This window comes from Eptesicus fuscus, chromosome 15 (assembly GCF_027574615.1).
Source record: "Eptesicus fuscus isolate TK198812 chromosome 15, DD_ASM_mEF_20220401, whole genome shotgun sequence".
In the NCBI taxonomy this organism is placed as follows: domain Eukaryota; kingdom Metazoa; phylum Chordata; class Mammalia; order Chiroptera; family Vespertilionidae; genus Eptesicus; species Eptesicus fuscus.
The window spans coordinates 60,789,108-60,795,250 of NC_072487.1; positions in this window are offsets into that span (position 1 = coordinate 60,789,108).

Here is a 6,143-nt window from a genome sequence, read left to right on the forward strand (position 1 = left end):
TCATCCTGAACTCTTCCCTGGAGCAGCTGGTGAGAAGGGCAAGCACCAGCTCACCGAGGTGTGTTCCCAGTGGTGTGTGCCGTGATTAGGAGACATATGTGATAGAACATCCTGACAGGAAAGGTGGGAAGAATGGTTTTCCATCAAAATGGTTCTTTACTATTTTAAGCAAGAAGAGACTATGTCTTGATTTCTCTCATGTTTCTTATTGCCCAAACGTAGTCTATCAATTATTTGCGAAAGACAGTGTGCAATCTACCAGTCGCTTACAAAGGTTAATTTCTGGTCCTACCCTACTCTGCTGTGGTTAAATATTGTCAGCTTTATGAAAGGCAATAAAACACTGAACATTTACAACACTTCAGTCTCTTTGGATGTCTGGCTGATGAATACACTTTACTGCACATTATACTAGAGGCTGTTGGAGGCTACAAACGATGTAAAAATAAAGAATGAATGAATGAATGAATGAAATAGTTCATAGGCTCAAAGAGATTATAATCTGGCTGGAATAGTAGAAAACATAATCATCCTCATCACCATCATTGTTTCTACCCTTGATCACTTGCTATGGACAGGTACCATACAAAACATGTCATGTGCATTATTCCATTTAATACTCACATCGACCTTTCGGAGTTGCCATGAAAACCTGGCTTACAGATGAGAAGACTGAGCCCCAGCGAGGGCTCCCTCCTGGCAGACGCTGAGTCATAACCGCAAACCCACGTCTCTCTGACTCTCGGGCCTGTGATTCTTCCATCGCGCACACTCCCCTCACAGGAAAGCGCTAAAGCAAAACATGATGATTAATTGCGTACCTGATTCATCGAGACAGAACTGGCCCTAACGTGGAGTAGATCTGTTCTTGGCTGCTGCTGCTGCTATTTATTCTGCCTGTCTTTGGATTCAGTGTACCAAGTTCTCACCCTCATGTGTGATTTATGTGGGAGCTGACTGTAGACTATAAAATATGTAGAAGCCATGCAGGGTGTGACTTGTTACTATGTGTGCTGAAGACAAGATGGAGAATAACGTAGACACCTTTGCTCCTTCCTACAGATCTAGTTCAGGAATTACAAATGTATTACATTTGAGCACATTATCTTTCCCCCTGCCAAACCTGCATTCCTAGCTAGAAATAGAAATGTATTCCTGATATTAGTTGAAATCTTAGGGTTTCCTGGGGGAGTTGGACAGCAGTCATTCAATAGTTACCAAGACTCCACTAAGTGCCTGGTAGTGTCCTCAGTGCTGCATACACACGGATACAGAGCCACCGCTTTTATCCTTAGGCAGCTGAGTCTCATTGGAGACAGACATAGGATTGCCAAATTTAGCAAATAAAAAATATTGAATGAGGCATCTGCTAAAAATTATCCTTTGTCTGAAATGCAAATTTAACTAGGTGCCATGTACTTTATCTGGTAACCCAGGGCAGACATAAAAATCCACCGTACCCCACAAAAGATGGGGGCTCCGGTGGTTAGGCCCGCACAGCACCCTAGATGTACCTGAGGAGGAATGCCTCCCCTGTCTGCGATAGCCCAGGTAGGCTTCACATGGCTGGTTGGGCTGACTTGAAGGAATGATACGTTTGCTGGGTGATCCTGAATAAGAATTGACAGGCAGAGATGGGGAGAGGAAATTCCAGATACCGGGGTGAGCACAGAGTTTGAGATAATGGCTGGAGTGCATGGGCAATGGGAGAAAGGCATAAACGCCACGCGGGTCAGGCCATAAAGGGCTTTGGCAGAAAGGTGAATGAGTCACCACTTCATTCTGCCATCAACAGGAAACCATCCAATCTATACTTTTTCTTCTTATTTTTCCATGTTATCAGACTTTGGCTTAGTAGTGTTTCACAAAATGTGGGCCGTGGACCAACGTTGTGAGAGGTAATTTTAGGGAATAATTCGGATGTTAGGGATTGCATGGGGAATGCACCATTAAACAACTTTGACTCATGTAGGGAGAAGGTTAATTCTTTTTTTTCCCCAATTTAAAACTCAATTTTATTTTTTATGTGTACACTTAAGAAAAGTAATAGACCTTTTAAGAGCAGTTTTAGATTTAGAAGACATTTAGCAGAGATTCAAGAGAGTTCTCATATACCCCCTCCTGATTCCCTTTTTATTTTCTTTCAATACTGGTTACTCAAGAAGAAAGTCTTAATTTGGTGCTATTCTAGCTTTAACCCTTTGCACTTGCTTTTTTCATCGAGCTGCTACCGATGCTAATCGTGTCGAGTCACACTCGACATCCGAGTGCAAAAGGTTAAAATTTCTATAATAGTTCATTCTGTTAGAGGGGGGAGAAGAGGGAGAGAATGGGGGAGAAAGAAAGAGGGGGAGAAGAGGGAGGAGAGAGAGAGAGAGAGAGAGAGAGAGAGAGAGAGAGAGAGAGAGAGAGGGAATTAGGAAGAGAGAGGGGAGAAGAGGGGGAGGGGAGGACAGAGGAGAGAGAACTCTGCAACTCTGCCTCTGAGTCTTTGACCAGCCATATTCCAAGTTAGACTTCAAAACAAAAATCATTTTGTTTTCAGTGCATTTTGTTTATTTCAAGTTTGTTCTGAGAACAATACTCATCTTCCCTTTAAAACCTTTTGCACTCGGATGTCGAGTGTGACTCGACACGGTTAGCATTAGAATAAAGGAATCGAGAAAAAAGCAAGCGAGTGCAAAGGGTTAATGTATGGTGATAAAAAGAGTTGTTGCCAAAAGATTTGTTCATGTTCAAAAGATGAACAGATTTAAGTAAAGATTTAAGGTAAAACAGATTTAAGGTAACAGAAGTGACATGGCCCCGAGGCCCTGGCCGAGGCTGCTTTCTTACCTGGTGGCAGGTTCCCTGCTGGCCTTTTCGGTGTTGAAGTTTCCGGAGAACAGCCCAGCTTTTTTGGGAGAATGAATGAGGATCACCCACCTGGGCCGCAGTGCCTTTTGGGAAATCCGATATGTTGCTTAAACTCTTCCTTCACAGCTTTTCTTTGACCTCTTATTCCCATTGTTACATATTCCTTTTCTTTTCTTTTCTTTTTTTTTTTTTTTTTAACACATTTTTATTGATTTCAGAGAGGAAGGGAAAGGGAGAGAGAAACATCAATGATGAGAGGTAATCATTAATCAGCTGACTCCTGCACACTGTCCCCCCCCCCCCCCCCCCCGCCCCCCACGTTCATCATTCCTCTAATTTCCTCTGTCACACCTGGGTTCACATTTGGGCTCAGTCATTTTCTAGCTGTGTGACCTTGGGCAAGGCACTTCATCTCTCTGAGCTTGCTTGTAAAATGAGAACAGTATGACCACAGAGTTGCTTGAGGATTAAATGCTATAGCCTGTGGGATTCTTGAGCCTCAGTATTTACCAAGACCTGCATTGGTACGTTACTGTGGACTAAACTCCAGATCCTATTTGCATTTCACCACTTTTTCCACTTAAGTCCTTTTTCTGCTCCAGGCTCCAGTTCAGGGCACCACCCTGCATATAGTGGTCATGTCTCCTCGGTCTCCTCAGGTCTGTGCATTGGGCTGGATACCAGGGGCTTAGAGATGAGTAAGAACATGCTCCCACACTCTGGGAGTGACCCAGGCTAAACATCCTGAAGGTAAAGATAAGCAAGTCAAGGTTAAACAGAGATCAACCCCATCCCCTGCCCAACCTCTAGGAGCCTTGCTCACTCACCTGTTTTTCTGTATCACTTTGCATTTGCATAAAGATTGATTAGGGCCTCTCTCACCGAAATTCCTTCAGCTTCATTGGCAGAGGGCATTCCCCTGCTGAAGTAGTATTTGTACTCTACCTGTCCCTAGGATAGGCCTGGTGCTCGCATAAAAAACCCTTCAATTAATGACTGGGGGATGAATGAGTGGAGAAACAATGATAGCTGAGAGCAAGGAGGGCTCTGAGGAACTCAATGTAAAATGTGTGCTGGGGGGTGACAGGAATGGGAGGGAGGAAGGAAAGCTGGGTGAGGAAGAGGTCCTGGAACTGAGAGTGGAGACGGTCTCAACGTGGCCTACCGCCTAACTTTGCCAGAGCTGTCTTTGACTGTGCCCCATAGAAAATGGGGGGGTGGGGGGAGATAGAATTTTAAATTTAGACTGAAATCTGTGATTCTGAGTGAGCAAAATAAGCCAGAACTTTCTAAGCTTGTTAAAGATGTGTTCATTGCAGATGAAAGAGCTAGGTAGAATATTTTGTTATGGTTAAATAACATTATCTTCACAGGGAGGAAATGATACAGTGAGTCTGAATGTATTTTTTTTTATTATTATTATTTTTTAATGTGAACTCTGAGAGATGAGAGAACTGTGCTTGGGAATCGGGGGGCCGGGACAGACGTGGTCCTTGGACTCGTGCACCAGGAAGAAGGAAGGGCTCTCGGGAAGGACTGTGGACTTGAAGCCGACTGCATTTTGACTGCAGAACTGCCATAGGCCTGTGGAGGTTGGAAAGGGGCTCCACTGAGCTGCAGGTTTCATTGTGGGCCTTGGAGACGGATGGGCCTGGGTGTGAATCCTGACTGTCCGCCTGCTTTGTGACCTTGGACAGATCAAACGCTGAGTCTATTTTCTTGGGCACGCTGACAATGCTAAGAACCTATTAGGGATGTTGTGAGTAGATGAGGTGGTGCAAATAACATATAGCATGAAGAATCGGGTAAACTGTAGCTATGGTTTAGAGTCCTGGAAGTGCAAATTGAGACATTTTGCTCTAAACCTCTCTCCAATGGGCTCTTATCTGAGATGAGGGCACCAGAGAAGATGACTGAAAAATGTTGACACTGTCTTTTGTTAAGCAGTGAGAGTGACTGGTAAAATTTAAGATAAAGATGGCATTGTTATAAGCCCAGCTGTATTATTTTTCTTCAATTCTTGGTCTCAGTTTTGGAACCAGACAGCCTGGGGTCTAATATAGATTCACCTGGGAAAACTTGGGCAAGTCATTTAACTATGTTGTGTCTGTCCTCTCCTCTGTAAGAAAAGAGGGATAAAAGTAGTACCTCATGTACCAGTATATGTAGTGATGTCCTGGAGCCAAATCTTAACCAGCTCATAAGAGCCTTTTGCATATTTCTTTTCCATACTCTGCAAGGTCAGGTTAGTAGCTTGAAATCTACCAAGTATTTACACCATAGAAATTGGCAATCACTACAAACCAAGACTACCCCCTATCCATCCCTACCCTCGCCATACACACAGCCAGTCGTTAAATATTTACCAGTACACAGCTACTTACAGGATTGTTGCAGTGGTCAAACGAGGGATAAATGCAAAGGGCTTAGGGTATTGCCTCGCACGTACTGTTAAGTACATAAATACTTCTATACTTAAGCATAGCTGGATATGTGTTCTCTTGTCTAATACTTTTTGCTTTAAATTGTTACTTTGTTTTAAACATTTATGTTTAGTATGGGACACAGTATTTTGAGTCTTTCCAGCCTCTTGCTTGTCTGGGATCCCTGCCATCCCCACCCCTATCCTTATAGCATGAGCAAAACTGTTTTTATCCTGTGATCCTACCCGCTGGCTAGAGTCTTCCTGAGGCGCAGTCTGGCTGGTCTCTTGAGTGGAGGGGATAACTTGGGAGTAATGCTCAGGGGATACTGTCCCACACGAGGACTGGGAAGTAAAGAAGACCTATCCAAAACAACAGGAATGGCGATTCCGATGAGAAGAGAAAAAAGCAGAGGACATACATCCTCGGAACCATCCTGGGCCCTCCAGGCCCCTTCTCTCCTCATTTCTAGTCTCGTAGAAAGGCTGGCTGCATCTTTGTCTTTGGATTCTATCAATCAAGTTTTATTTTAAGGGACCATAACAGTGCTTGGCACAGAGTGAGTGCCCAATAAATATTTGTTGAATGGTAAATCAGTGTTGCTTCTTGCTTAAGCTTGCTTGGTTTCCCCTACTCTACATGCCAAAGAATTCTAACAAGGCACATGGGTCCTATGCTTTGTCAAAGTCTCAGGCACTGATGGCTAGGGAGAGCTGGCTCCACGACTTAAAACCCCTGGTGTTCATCTGATGGCAGCCCTAGGGTGGGCGCAGTTAATAGGAGAAGCAGCTAACTTCTCTGAGCTCTAACGGTCTGAGCGATCTCAGTTTAAAAAGCGTATATGGGTAGTACAATGTCTTTCTG